Source organism: Leptonotus elevatus, chromosome 1 (genome assembly GCF_054856555.1).
Source record: "Leptonotus elevatus isolate MCC_2025b chromosome 1, RoL_Lele_1.0, whole genome shotgun sequence".
Taxonomy (NCBI): domain Eukaryota; kingdom Metazoa; phylum Chordata; class Actinopteri; order Syngnathiformes; family Syngnathidae; genus Leptonotus; species Leptonotus elevatus.
This window is the reverse complement of record NC_141239.1, coordinates 13,017,274-13,033,485: the sequence shown is the minus strand read 5'-3', so window position 1 is coordinate 13,033,485 and position 16,212 is coordinate 13,017,274.

Here is a 16,212-nt window from a genome sequence, read left to right as displayed (position 1 = left end):
CATGTTTTCCCTTACTCAACATTACCTTAGATCTTCCTCTTTGAGTTCATCAAATAATGTCTGAAAAAGTCCATCTTAAAGTCAGTTAGCATTTGGTCAAAAAGCCAAAAACACCTCAGAAAACATTGGATTGGCATAGGTTTTGGATGTAACCGTCACTCCCACCCGTGTGTGGCAGCATAACTGCCTGTGGTACCAGATAGAGAAATGTTGTCACGGCACAGTGATTAGAGGTCCTGTTTATAATCTTCCCGCGCTCTGTCATTTTTCCACACATCATTACAGTAATACGACAGGCTCTATTACCCCCTCAGCAGCCTTCCAGTGGCCGGCGTTCCTGCAGAGGGCTGATGAGGATGCTTGGCTTGAGCCAGGGCCCAGGGCCTTTTTGCTGCAGCATGGCAGCTTTAATTTCACGCTTTGTTAATGCGCCCCCATGCAAGTGCTTGTCCTGTCCAATGCCCTCCAACACCACCCCCCATCTCAGCCGGGGGCCACGCCCATGCTGGTCCTCCTTTCCTCTGCCATCTGTTTCTACCTGAGCCCCCCACGTATCGTATGCACTTTGTCAATGCCTATTTTACTCTCGCTCACCCTTCTCGCGATCCCCCCTCACCTGACGATTATCTGCTTTCTCTATTCCTCATTGCCTTTCTCTCGCCAGTAAACCGTTCTTTCCCCACCGATCACCGCCTCGTCCTTCCTCGCTACCACCTTGATTACTGCTGTCCATATCTTTCCACCTTGTCTTCCTTTTTCCTCCCTTTTAATTCCGATGTCTCATTGCATCCACATCTCGCTCCTTAAGTCCTCCGTTTGCGCACGTGCCGTCTGTGTTTGGTAAGCAGCAAAAAGGGGCTAGGAGTCATCATTCTGTCAGCCGGCTTCTTCTGCATGAGTCGTCACGCGGCATGAAAAATGGCACAGTAAGCACAAAGTTGTTGAAATGCACTTTTCTTTTTAAGAGGCAGTCTGAAAACGCAACCCTAACTTTGGCAGTAAGAAAAGTACACAGTACTATCTACTGACCTATGTACTTACTACCTGTTCTTGCCATAACAACCGTCCATTGGTCTGTACCTATTGACCTTTTGCACGTGACGTCACAGCCCTCATGGGAACGCCCCCTGTGGGACGCTGGACGGCAAAAGAGCCATTTGCCTGTATTGTAACCATTGAATCTTGTACAGCGTAAAAAAGGAGTAAACCAAATGTTGCTTTTTATCACGTACCTACTAATGAAGACCAGTGGCGTAACACCATGCTGAGAGGACTCGGTGCAAAAACATTTTTGGGACACCCCCCCTCCCCTCAATTTTTCCCCCATCCGCCGCCCACACACGAGCGCTCCCGCGCGCACATGCACGTGTGTGCACACAGTTTTGGAGAGAAGTGCGACTTGTCACCAAGGACTTTTGCAGGGCCTCCAATTTTAATATTGTGACATCTATATTGAACATTAAAAATACCACAAAAATCTTCCAATACATTATATTCTGTTTTACAACTTTTAAATCTGTTTGAACATGTGCCAAAGGCTCACTATGGCACCAAAAAACAATAAAGTAATTTTCCATAAATTTGAATCCCACTAAGTGCACTTCATAACAAAAATAATTCGTAGCTATAATCACTCATTAGAAGCTCATCTGTGCGTCACGCTCAGCGAAGTCATTTACAACACTCCTATAGGTCTACAGTAGCATTTGTCAGAAAAACACATGTTTCCTTGTTTATTGTATCTGGAGAAAGGTCCAGAGCGCCTGAGCCAAATGCGATATTAGCTTTTTGCATTTGGCGTCAAATTCTTCCCGTGAGGCTGCGTAGGCGGCGGGGACACGGGGAAGCCGCCTTTTGACCGCCGACAGAAGCGACACGTGGCTGAAGTGTCGCTTCTGCGATGGAGCTAGCTGCCAACAAGCTAAAGCTCGACTCCGGTGGGAGCGGGACACTAGATTTTGCTAATGGCCTGGACTCAAACCACGTCTATCACATATCTTGCAAAGCATGACGGCGACGGTGGCACGCACACTAGCTACCATCGTCGAGATTCATCGTGACTGACAGATGCCGAAGTCAGGTGATTAAATTATTATTTCCAACATCGTATTTACAAAATAACTCTGGCCGTTTATTTACCCGTTTTTGCGCTCTCTCTCTCTCTCTCTCTCTCTCTCTCTCTCTCTCTCTCTCTCTCTCTCTCTCTCTCTCTCTCTCTCTCTCTCTCTCTCTCTCTCTTCTTTTTTCCCCTTCCGTCATGGGCCCCTGCGCTGTCTCTGGGCCCCGGTGTGACGCACCGACTGCACCGTCGATATTTACGCCACTGATGAAGACGAACGACGTCGATTGATAGCAGCAATCAACAGAAAGGACTGGCAACCCACAAAGTATTCACGGATTTGCAGCGATCATTTTTTGCGAGGTTAGTAGATAAATGTTGTAATTAGTAGATAAATGTTCATACATTTTATAAGTAAATGGACACTCTAACAAAGATTGTAACAGAGGTGTCGAATTGTTTCAAATCATATTAACGAGCCAGATGGTTAGCGTCTACGCCAACTGCACGAGCGCACAGCTTAGTTTTAAAATGTACCTTCTTCAAAACTATTAAGTGCATTTGACTGTTTAATAATGTGGGATTTCGTCTTTGTGCTTGGAGTTTTTCACTCTGGAGCCGGAGTCAGATTCATGAAATGACTGCATAGCTTGCCACCACGATAGTCATTTGTTCCATTCTAGTAACATAACATCATCACAGCGTTTCAATATAGAACGCACTATGTAAAAATAAGTCAGTTAGCATGACAAAACAAGTTTTACCTTAGCATTACGAGGTATATTGTCCCCCGGTGTGAGCGTAGCATCTCGTTCCAGAGACCCAGTCAGCGACAAGCTTTTAAATCAGGTAATGTTGTTTGACCAAGGGTTGGATAGACAGTCCAACAGACAACATAGTTAAAGCTATGAATAGTCCGTAGGAAGAAGAAAGATTGGTTGGCTTTACTCTGATAGATTTGAACTGTCTGTCTGTCTGCCTGCCTGTCTGTCTGTCTGTGCCTTCTATCCACACTTTGTCTAACTACATATTTATTGTAGTCATGGCTTTTACATTTCTGCACATTCACCTGCCTCTTTGGTTATCTACCATGTACTAATCTAGTGTGTCCCAGGCTTTAACATTTCTATCCATCCCTCCATTTATTTTCTACCTACCTAACTACCTGTACCTATTGTAGTCATGCTTTCAACACGTCTGTCTATTTTACCCAATGCATACCTATGCCTTCTTCTTACCTAGTACCTAGTAGGTCAGTATAGGAATGGACAGATGAACAACGATACTAGGTAGGTTGACATTGTTGGACAATCTATCCAGCCATCCTGATATCTACCTGCTTACCAGTGGCAAGCGATCATAATAAGCTATTAATGCAATTCAATAAAATCAAATATATATGTTAGTGTCCTCTATTATACAATACCTTACTTCTACTGCTTTGGTCTTAAATTCCTCTGTAATTTGTCCAGTTTTCCTCGCGGAAAGGTGGAAAGCCGACAGCGTGTTTCGCACATGCGCAATGAGAAATCAAGTTGTGTTAGTTCTGAAAAGTTGTTTCTGTGCGTGCGCCTTTTGAATGTCAAAAAAGCTGTCAGTAATGCAGCATTGACAACGCGCATGTGCATAATTGGCTTACTTGGCTTGTTCTCCGGTAAACAGTCAGTGGTTGAGAAGAGGGCCGGCAAACGCTGGATTTTTACACGGGATGGGAACCATCGCCGGCGGGTGTAAACGTTTGAAAATCCTCTGTGTCCTGGAGGTCTTTGGGCGGCCGTATCTCCCAAACCCTAGTCCTACCAGGGACATACGGGCATCCCCGGATTCGTCTCGACGAGACCTTTCCAACGTTGTATGGCTCGTCAGCGTCCACGGCCTTGCGTCTTGGAGATAGAGGGCTGGTAAATGCCAGATTTCATGCTGGAGGAGGCTCCAGCGTACGTGAGCATTCTGCATTGCTCGTCTTCACTTGGCTACCCGTTTTCAAGGTACGTTCGGCTTAGCTTGCTTTGCTTGGGTGTTCGAACTCTGAAAATGAGTTCAAACTCCGAGGCATTTTTTACTTAGATTTTTTTGGTTGAAGTCCGATTTGTACGAGTTCCGAGATGTTCAAACTCCGAGGTTCCACTGTACTGTATATACAGTATATAAAAGGCAGTTCAAGACAGTAATTTGAGGGCACCCTGCATTGTAGGCATGGCTTTAACATCTGTTGCTATCCCTACCTACTTGACTTCTTCCAATTTACTATCGTCGGTTTTAACATACCTGTCCATTAGTCCATCCATTTTCCTACCACCAATCTATTCTAGTCATAGTTTGGACATCTGTCTCTCTATCCCTTGTCACCCTATCTACCTCAAATGGAGTATTGTATCTGTCTGTCCCTATACTAACCTATATGGAGTAGTTGTTCACTTTTATTTTTTATTTCAAGTGTGATATTTTGGAGTAACCCTGAAATTATGCTTACAGTTTGAAGCTCCACCTGAATTTGACAGCCTGTGATTTTTATGGAGATGTTTCTCACCAGTGAGCACCCTACTTCATTATGGGTTTCTACATGTGGACACAGCCGCAATGAGCGAGGCAATGCTGACAAAGCATGTATTCCCCAGTGCGTGCGGCACAATTTGACCAACGGCGCGCGCCTCATCGCTCACAGTATTGCACCTGCATTTCTATTGTCTCAAGAGAACCTGAGCTGACAGCATGGAGGTGACATCACAGTAAACACAGCATTCAGCACTTTGATTTATGCCTGACAACCTCACTCAAAATGGCACAGGCCTATGCGCCAGCACCATGCTGTAGGTTTCCGACTGCTGCCACATTTATATCGGTGAAAAGTTTGTTCATAGATTGCATCACCATGCAAACGGCCTTGGAGCAATTCAGGGGAGGTGAATACAAATTGGATGCTAGCCAGGAATCAATCAGTCTACTCGTCAGGTTGTCAATTATTGGTCATGTAGATTTAAGGTATTTAGCCAGCATCAAAATCAATTAGTTGCTCTAATCCATCACTCAACTGCATTCAGCTAACAGATTTCCAGTGTGGGCATATCCTCAGCTGTAAAAAAAAAAAAAAAAAAACAGTATTTAAACAATTAAAAAAATACCTTACCTTTTTTTGTTGTGGTGTGATGGCATCAGTGGATGATAAATGCTATGTTAATGCTTGCTTTAGTTTAGTGCTGAGTTTGTGTATTTTACATTGGGCATATTGTGACTACTAAGCGGTCCTTGCGTGCGTTGTTTAACATGAGGCACGTTGTTGAACAGCTAAGGGGGGTCCAGTATTTACAGAAGTAGTCACAGTAGTTACAGCGGCGCGATAATCTCCTTCCTAAATCCACTGTGGTTTGTAGCACTGTATGTTTTTCTTTGCTGCCACTGGCACTGTTGTCTTTCTTTGAGCCCATGGCGAAGAAAATTGTCGTGGAAAAATCCAAATGCACTCGCGAGTATGGAGCACCTCCGGGAAAATTCACGATCTGACTGGAAATGAGCAGTGTATCGTCTCAACTACCGCAACGTGATCGGCTACCCGTTTTCAAGGTACGTTCAGCTTAGCTTGATTTGCTTGGGTGTTCAAACTCCAAAAATGAGTTCAAATTCCGGGTTGAAGTTTGATTTGGACGAGTTCCGAGACGTTTAAACTCCGAGGTTCCACTGTACTTTAATTTGCTAACAGCAGTTTTTAGATAAAATGCTCAAAAACACACACACAATTGCATTGTGTTGATGTCTTTCTCATGTAAGCCATCTCTGTTAGTAAAGGAAACTCAAAACAGTGCCGCCTCCCCTTCAATTCCTAAGATCTCATTTAATTTCCTCTCTCGCCTACACCCGGCGAGACGGAGTGAAGAGATGGAGGATGGCGTTATATTCGGTCGATGCATGTGTCACTGTCACGGAGAAGCGGCAGCGGCGGCCGGGCAGCCAGTTAATAACGGCGGTGCGAGGTCTGGTGATGGGGCATCATCAGGCGGCTCCATGCTGCTGTCACGAGCCATTTACTAGCGAGAAGCTCCTCACCTTAATGGAATATTTGAGTCAATAAAAAACAATCATGGCTGCCATTCTTACTGAGAGCACGGGGAGTTTTACCTTTTGTGGTCAAAAGAAAACATCACTGAGGTGTTTGAACGTGTCCAGAGTCAATTGATATGTACCAAACCCTCTTGGTACGTTCATTTCTCAGGGACCAACATTCATTTGGGATGCACTGACATAATAATCATTTTGAGGATTCACCATGTAAAAGGGGAGCAAGTGTCTATCTATTGCTGCTTGAAGATTTAATTTTAGCTATATGGTAAATGGTACTTCATTTATGTAGCGCTTTTCCACCTTAAAAGGCCCTCAAAGCACTTTACATTGGACTACTCATTCACTTACTGATAACGCAGCATCACGAGCAACTGGGGGTTCAGTATCTTGCTCAAGGAAACTTCGACATGGTCACAATTGGGTTGGGAGACAACCACTCTACTACTGAGCCACGCCGCCTTTTACTTTAAAATGGCTCATTTTTAAGAAAATATATTGCACTGTTGATTCTCAAACTGATAAATGTTCTTTCTCAGCAGTACTCGAACAGCAGTTTGGGTGGGAAAATGGAATGCACGTCTGGCTCTGTTGCACATGATACAAACCCTTATCATATGTTTTCTCCCACCGCGGCTTAATGAACTGCTCTCACTATCCACTCAATATCTTTTCAGCCCAGACTTCCATTGTGCCTCCAAAAAGGGTCAATAGTTGGACACTGCATCTTGAGAGGCTTTCTGCCTCTTTCCAGGACTCTTAATGGTGTTCAATGGAGAGACCAGCACACAACAATCCCTGAGGGCCGTTCCCAGATATCCGCCCATGATACCTAATCCGGGGGCCCATTAGCTCTCCTCCCAGCCATGAAAGAGTGTGGGCTCCCTCGCATCTCAGGAATTAAAAATTAACCAGCTAATATCCATTTGTCTGATGGGAGGCGGCGCGGTTGAAACGGCAGATTCCCCCGTGAGGGATGACTACTAGAACCCGATCTGCCGGAGGGGCCAGAGAGGAAAAAATGCTGACAGGGATGACAGGGAGAAACAAGAAGGATCATGCCTGTCCGTCACATCCATCACCTCCGCCGCTAACGCCTCGTGCCTTTACTGAGAGATGACCTCCTCGATAAAGCCGCCGTCTATTCCCGGAGCGTCACCGAGCGGCATCAACACCTCACAGGTCTTACACTCTCTGCATTCGCAAACAGACAGACGTGACACGCACTCGACATGGTGTAGCATGGGGGATGTAAGAGAGGTGGAATACATCCTAGACTGGTTGGCAGTCAATTTCAGGACATTCACACCTATGGGAAATTTTGACTCTTCAGGTAACTTAAGGCCTTGTCCACATGTAGCAGGGTTTTTGTAAAACCAAATATCCTGCCGCCTCCCTCTAAAATAAAAGGTTATGTATCCACCCCCCTGTTTTTAGAAGAAAAAAATATCCACTCCATACTGTTTTTCAGCACATTCATAAACATGCAATAACCCCGACATCAACAGGAGCAAGAATCGGGACATACGGAAATGTTCACGCCATCCCTACAGGAGCACAATTTCTGTCTCAAAGTTTTCACAGCAGGGGGCAGTGCGGCTTGGTCTGACCCAAAATTGCGTCGGCGTCTTTGACGGTCAATATTCCTCAGATGTGGAATGGCAAGATGGCAGGAAATAAATGTCTTTACAGGGTTCTTCACTAAATAGAATTTTAGACCTTTTTAGACCATTATGAATTTTTTTTTTAAACCAATTTCAAGTCATTGCAAGCTGGTGCTTTCCGGCTTTTGCGTGTGAGTCGAGGGCCTTCACGCCCAAAGTCCCCAACTTTATTTTTTATTTTTTCATACTTTGCAACAAACCGAGTGCCTATCGCCTGCTACCTCTTCCGACCAGCTGGAAAACTCTGTACTTTCAAGCCAATTCTTGTTAAACTGACATTTACACATTTTACAACAACACGTTGTCTACACTCCCCATTCTGACTAAATACATAAACTCTGTGGAAACGAAAACCTGGAAGGCACGGTACGCGGTAGTGGACACACGGAGCCACCTAATTGTAATGCTACATTCACAGCAAAAGCAAAGGGAGCGTTTCGCCTCGCGTTACTCACTAGTGTTTAGCTGCCAGAGTGGACACGGGCGCTTCATTTGCGCACACCGGTTTCCACACAAACTGAGGCGTCTCCGTCTGAACACTTGGTGGCACACTGAGTCGCACCCACTTAATGACGTGCTTCATAGACAGCTGAAGAAGAGAGCCGTGAAAGGTAGCATCATGTGCTAACTTCAAATCGAAGCTGTTAATAAAATGAATACAAACAAATACAAGACTAATTGCTGAGAATTCTGCACAGATCATCAAACTCAACGTCCGCTCAGACAGCGCACAGACAGCGACCCTCCCCCCAGCCAATTTAAAACCATTTGCAGTGATTGAAGGCTTTTATCTGCCGTGATCTGAACGCAACAAGCTACATGCTATGCTAACCGCTACGAACTACTCGTCCACCCGAACTACATTGACTACAATACAAACGCACCCTCTCAAATGCCCCCCTTCGCTTTTGGTGTGGACAATTTTGAGCATGCAGGCAGTAGAAACAACAATGCAACAGCCAATGGACAGAGCGGATACAAGAATTTAAGACTAGGGTAAATCAAATTTTAGACCTGGGATAAAAATATAGGTGTTTTTTAAAGACATTTAAGGCCTAAAATTAAAGTTTATGAATTTTAGACTTTTTTAGACTCCGCGGGAACCCTGCTTTAACGTTGTCATTCACCTGTAGTTTTGTACGTGGAGCATTATCTGGGCTGGTAAATACAAGCAAGAAAAAAATCTCTGAGACAAGTAACTCTGCAAGACATTTGTGTGTGTTGCAGAAGTGACGTAAGAATATGCTTTGTCGTAAGCAGTAACATTTCAAAACCCAGGTTAATGACACCCATATGCTGATGAGTATTTGCAAGTCTTCACTTTGGTCAGAAGTATTTAATTATAATAATGTTTTGTTGCCGTAAAACAGATTTTTCGTGTGGATGACAGGCCACATCAGAGAAAAATATCTTTGTTTTTGTAAGATAGCGTGCTACATACAGTTTATGTGGACAAGGCCTAAGAAACTTTTTGGAAGGGGTAGGAAAGCGGATAACCAAAAGCGGTTCTCGTTACTGTAGAACCACTTTTTCTAATGTGCTGCTCTCAAAGGACATGTATTACAATATATTGGAGCAGTGAAAGTTAAACACGATACAAATTTAGTTTGTTCAGATTCCAACAAATTTTGAAGGCAATGTTTTAGGTACAGTACTGATCGCCGATGTCTAGCAGACCTGGCACATGAATAAGAAGAATTTTTAAAGTAGCATTTAACTAACTGCTCGAAAATGTGTGTTTTTTGTTAATGAAAGAGACATTTTCAATTACTTTTAATAAGCCTTCATTGTAAAATCAATAAGTGCCAACAACCTTGGGTAATGAATGACTCTAACGTTTGAGAATGCAGTATTTGAATTGTTTTACCAGTATCGCCACTGGCCACAAGTCGTGTGTAGTGGAGTGTTATTACTTTCAGCCAAGCAGCATTGACATCCTTGAACAAAATATTTTGAGCATATTATTGACATAAAATGTACTGTATAGTTTAACGATGTCATTACTGGCTGTGAGTGGTATGAAGTGTGAAGAGAGACATAACTATATTTTGAATAAAACAAATGTGGACAACCTATTGATCGCCGCGTTTTGAGCTAATTATTGATAGTAGATGTATATCGCATTTTACTGATATCAACACAGGCCACCAGAGGTGTCAAATTGCTGTTAATTTGACAACAATTTTTTTTTCTAATAATACAGTATATATATATATTACTTTGTTTTGACAACCTTGTGTATGGAATGTCAAATTTTAAACAAATAATTGTCAGTAAATGCTAATTTTACTAATATCACTAAAAGCCACCAGTCGTGTCCAAAACGTGAGGAAGACCAAAGAGGAGGTTTATGGATGTAGTTAAAGAGGACATGAAGGAAGTTGGTGTGAGAGCAGAGGATGCAGAGGACAGGGTTAGATGGAGGCAACTGATTCGCTGTGGCGACCCCTGAAGGTAAAGGCCGAAAAGAAAAGAAGTGGAACAGTGTAATAGGTCAACTACAATATAACAAGGCGTACTGTAGTTACAATGTTCGAAAATAAGTTGAATAATTTAGGTAATCTTTAGATTTTTGGTAACTTCTCACACCTCAAACTTTTCTCTCACTGCTGTCATGTCCAACTCAACAATCAATTGATATACTGAACTACTACATTGCGTGCATTTGTAGTGTTTCCAGTCATCCAGTGAGCACAACATACAGAATGTGAGGGTGAGGGAGGGTTTTGCGGCATGTTGCCTCCTATTACATCTTGGATCCTGGCGCTCAAGGGTTTAGCCAGCCTGCTGTTGCTGCGCGGCCAACGGCGCTATAGGAGAACAGAAACACAAAGACGAGAGGGACAGCCTTGTTTCCTTGCCCTTCATCTCTCTGCAGAAATTTTCCTGCCTTTGATTTCCTTTTCTTTTTTTTTTAAATTTTCATTCAATAACTGAGGGTTATTTTCACTGTTGCCAACTCAATAGACGCTGCTTATGTGTCCTTCATCTAAATCCCAATCCACCACCCTTCCTCTGCTCCTCTCTGTCTTTGTTTCACTGCATTGGCCCGTTTTTAAATATAGATCCTGCATTTATGCTCTTGACTGATCCGTCTTACTGCTTCATGTCTGTTAAGGATTAAACACATACGCCACATCACGTCATATTCATTAAAACTTTTTATGTGAATCATGAATGGCTCATTAAGTTTAAGAAAATAAGGACATTTCCTGTGAGTTGTTGCCAAGAGACAAACCAGGACCAGCAAAGTTTTTACATTGAGCTTGAGTTTTATTGCTGTACTTCCATCAAATGCAAAAGTGCGAAGACAAGACGCAGTTTTCAACCCCGTTTGCCAAGAAACTTTGTGGCTCTCAAAAAAGCTATGCAGTCATCCGCAATTTCTCTTTGTATTAGCTGTTATGCTGTTGTTAAGCCATGTTTACAATGTTACCGGCAGTCTAGGCAGCCCCGTTTGCCGTTTTTCTCCCTTTGTTTTCACGGTCTACCACAGTACCTGTGATGTGCCATGGGCGTACAGGGCTGCAGAGTCCTGGCTGCTAAAAGGCACAATACAGTTCAGCATGTGGTTTACCACAGAGTCCAGTACATTCCATCCTGACCCATCACGTTTTGATGGGCTTGCATCCTGACCGTGTTTTTACAGATCAACCATGGACGGCAGGCTGCTTTGGAGTGTTTATTTGGCCCCAGCAGAGTCAAAAGAATCTTCCCACCTCTTGCAGCAACAGGCAGAAGAGCCCGTTATTCACATCCACACTGCATAATTCTCTCTCTCTCTCTCTCTCTCTCACTCTTAATCGCATGGCTTAGCTTTAGAAGTTTTGTTAGGCAGCAAGTGTGAGATCTCAGGGAATCTGATGCTTTCCACCATCACACTACAGACCTCCTTCAAGTTGCATTACACCCTTTTACATAGTGCCAGGTTTAGATGCATTCACCCCATTTGACTTTTGTATGTTTTGTTTCTTATCTGCACTGCTGTAGCAAATGTTTTGAAAATGTAAAGATCCCAAAAAGCAATCACATTTACTCCTCACACTTTTTCATGATCAACCCTTTTGTCCACTGTGGCCTGAAATGGTGCTGCTATGCCCGCAAGGGACGTAGTGTAAACATACGTATTAGCGTTAGCCAATTAATGGAATCAACAGGCACACCAAGACTCCCTGGTTGATGTTTATCACAGTAAAGACCCTGGAATTTGTTGAAACTTTATACCATAAGCAAAAAAAATTCACAGATTTGTGTTGCCCTTCTGTTTTTTGGGGTGCTCGTTTGGGTAATTTCCCTAGTGAGAATGTGTCAAAGTATCAGTCCCAAAATAGCTGCACTAAACCAAAATGACCAAATTCCTGTTTAATTGTATGCATTGGTCCTTGGCACTTGTATGTGGCTCTGTTGTCCACCCAATTCTCAATTGGTGTGAGGGCAATTTTTTTCCCTCACTTTTGAGTTTTTTGACCCCTAAAATGTGATAAGCAGTTCACAATGTTTCCACCAAGGCAGAGCTCTGCGCTCAACCACCTCGTTAGCGGTATCAAGCATGAATGGCTAATTAAGCTTCCGAAAAAGAGGATCTCTCATCTGAAACTGTCGCCACAAGGCCACACGTAAGCAGAAAACACAATAGAGCCTGAAAATAAACTGATTACCATGGAGACTGCCGGCAACTGCTCTGAAGCTCTCGCAAAACTTTGCAATGCATCTTTAGCTTAGCGTCACTGAGGAATTCGTCTAATGTTGACAGAAATGTGTTTTTGTGGCACAAGCTATTTAAAATCTGGAGAACTGAGACTGATGCCGTTGGCCTATTTCAATTCTTTCATCTGTGTGACAACAATTTAACAGAAATGTGCACTTGCTTGCATTTGAATGGATGTAATACACACTGATGCAACATTAGCATAATCTGTTCAATGTGTCCAAGCACTGGCAGAAGGTATAACCACAATCATTAACATATTTGGCTGCATGTTGGTTAATGATACAAAGCGCTCTGTGTGTTCTGGTCATTAACTTCCATTAACTGCTTTTTCCTGCCTCATTGAATCATGCGTTAATTTCTTCTTAAAGTCTTGATTAAAGCGCTACTCAAGTCTTGCACTTTTTGGTTAGATGTATTGTTAATAACAAGTGCAACGAGGCAATCGAGGATCTTAATCGGAAATTCTTTTGCGTGCAGAATTTGTTCAGGATCCAAGAACAAATGGTAATTGAAAGTTTAAGCAGCGACGGGTGGGCCCTCATACCCTTAACTTTAGCAACATCCTCCCTCAACCTGAGATGGCGTAGGGCGTGTTATTTGGGAGAATTGCTTGATAAAAAGTTCGTTAAAGTTTAAGCCCTTAAATTCAACCAAAATCGACTGGAAAAAAACAAGCCAAAATAGCTAACTTCCCATTCAATTTCGGGCACGAGACCCGGAGACCTTTGCATGCAACCTGTCATGATAGACATACCCATTGAATTTGGTGTTGATTGGTGAAACCAGTGAAAGTCCCTGATTTATAATGTTTGAGTTCTGGGGGGCTCGTTTTCGGAAACATAAAATACTGAAATGTTCAACCTTGATAAAAGCATTTGCAAAAAATTGGGCATGTTGAGTTAATCAAAGATGGAAATGGTTCATCAATAGAATACAACGAATAAAAAATGCCTTGTACTCAACCCCTAAAAAGATCACACACAAGGAATTATAAGAGTTATTATATTCTACCGCAGTCAGTGAAAAAGATGTGTGACATTCTTCAATGTCCTTCAGATACGTACCGTGCTACTCTTTTAGACCGCCACAGTCTCTTCGTTATGACGGTGTGTATAAACTCTAAAGATCCATCCATCCATACAAGACGTGGAAAATGGATGGATGTATTTTTTGTATGTTCCTTTTCCTGAACTGAACTGAAACACACTTTTTAGTGTACCATTACTCTAATCACAGTATATAATATATACTATATATCACAGCTAGTTTTCTCCTTTTACATTGATTATTGCACTGTATTATACTATCCATAACATCTTTAAAAATATATATATATATTTATCATATCTTGATATATGACTCGATTGTGACCCCTCATAAATGGGCCCTCGGGTTATGATGGAGCTCCTTTGGTGGTCAGGACTGGATTGGCACAAATAATCGGCCCTGGAATTTTGAATTAGACCTACTAGCCCAGCCCGATTCCTGAACGCTGTTGGCTGCCAAGTAGCTCTACCACTGATGTTTATTGGTTCAGTTTGATCTCTATCTCTATCTCTTTTAAATGGATGAATGGGGTACTCATTCTAAATTGTGGGTGGGCCACTCGGGGTAAAATGGTGGAAAATAGTCATTGAATAGCACCACATCAGCCCAAAAGACACCGGTCCACCGGGCATCTTCCCTGAAAGCCAGATAGCCAGTCCAGCCCTGATGGTGGTGAAGGATTTTTTCAGTTGTACGCACGTCTGAATGTGCCGTTTCTATCACTAACCTACACAAATGCAGTAATATAGAATATTGATTAATTGAGTAAATATTTTTATGGAAAACAGTTCTCGGCCATGAATTCAAAACAATCAAATGAAAAACAGTATATACGGCAGTAAATTAGTGTGTCCTCTTGTGCCCACATGACTAAACGAAATGCCGTCATGCAGATTATTTCATTGCATGCCTTTTGTAACCCTAAACATCTTAGACCGAAGAGTAGACGGAAAAGTAAACTGTATAGTGACCATGATGAGGATTTTATTACACTGCCAATCAGTCTCATTACTAAACACTTGTTGGCCTTGAAATAAATAACATCTCCGTAAATGTTAGTCATTACCAGATCAAAAAAGAGAGTTCTGAGATGAGAAAACGCACCATATCTCCAAAGGAGGCAAAGGGGAATTATAAGCCACAGCATCTTGCAGATGCAGATTTTAATGGGAATTTTTTTTGTTCTCTCTGTGGAGTCACGGAGGAAATAACTAATTTGCAAGTGTTCCATGAGATAACAGTTTTGAGTATTAAATGCCATGTGATGACGAATTTGGAAGACGTGATTCCACTTTTCCAGAGGTGATCAAAAGCAATTACACCGCCTGACAGAAAATGGATTTGAGTTGTGGCTCGAAAACGCAGTAGGACACCAGTCTCATTACGCCGAAACTGTCGCTCGTCATTACACGTTGTATTGAAACCAGCCTGGAACCAGTAATTGTGGACTGGTGGGTATTTCAGTCGAGTCAATAATTTGGTTTTCACTGTCAAGCTAGCATGTGATTATATCTGAGGCTGTGTGGCTTTTGCGCTAACTTCCAGTCATTTCGCCCCATGTGGATTTTCCATAGTGGTGTAGTCGAAGTGCAAAATGTAGGTTGATGACTGTTTTAGTCTTGCTAATATGCTCAGTGAGCAAATCAAGATCATTTAAAGCCAAGAAGACAAAGATTTTAAGAATTGCACAGTGGGAAACATTCACTGGTTACAGCGGCAAGATTGTCTTTTTCCTTGCTCTAAATATTTGTGATTTTCTTTTAAAACAAAATGTATATAATAACATCTGTAACCTTTGATATTTAAATGTGTAAAATAACAAGATATGAAATGCAGTGGCTATTTTGAGTGCAAATATTTTTTCTAAGGAAACAATGTCCATTTTGGAAAAATATTAAAAATACGAAAGGATTTTATATGAGCTAGCTAACTGGTAAGCTAAATACAAAATTAGTCCAGTACTCCCTTTATAAAGCTAGTTAAGGTAAACTAGAAACAAGCACGTAGCAGTGCCAAAATGTGCTATGTATGTATGACTTAGCTAACAGCGAAGTAAGCAAAAGGCAAAATTAGCCCAATGTTGCCCATTTTATGTATATAAAAATAAAAAAGAAGGATTAATGGGGTAGTAGGTAGGCCTACAAAAAAATTAATATGACAGTAGCCATTTGTTGCAATAATTTGCTCCTAATGGGGTAGATGCCAGGGACTTCCGACTTCCGGGTTTCACACATGAGCGCTGTTTTTGGCCACTGCTTGCTCGTTCCAACTCTCGCATGCTCATTTTGAATTGTGTTGACCTACGACAAAAATCCAATGCTTCAGATGATCTAGTCTTGCATGTATGCTAGCAATGCTACCTGTAAATGTTAATTAAAAACACAAATATATTTATTTTTAGAATAAGCCACGACTGTTAGCAAACTATTTCTATGTCAGATCTTAGGAAGGTACAGCCTGCAGGCCACATCAAACCCTTCCACAATCTCTGACAGGCCACCATTAAGTCAAAATAAAATGTCAACTATGCTTGTACCTTGAAATGTTTGCTTTTATTTTGATGTGAAGCTGGGTGGACGGTACTAGCAAGCAAGCGCATGTATTTATTTCAGTTGTCAACTTGGGAACATTGTTGTTATTCTTTACTTTTCTTTTCACTTTTCTAGTGAAAAACAAAC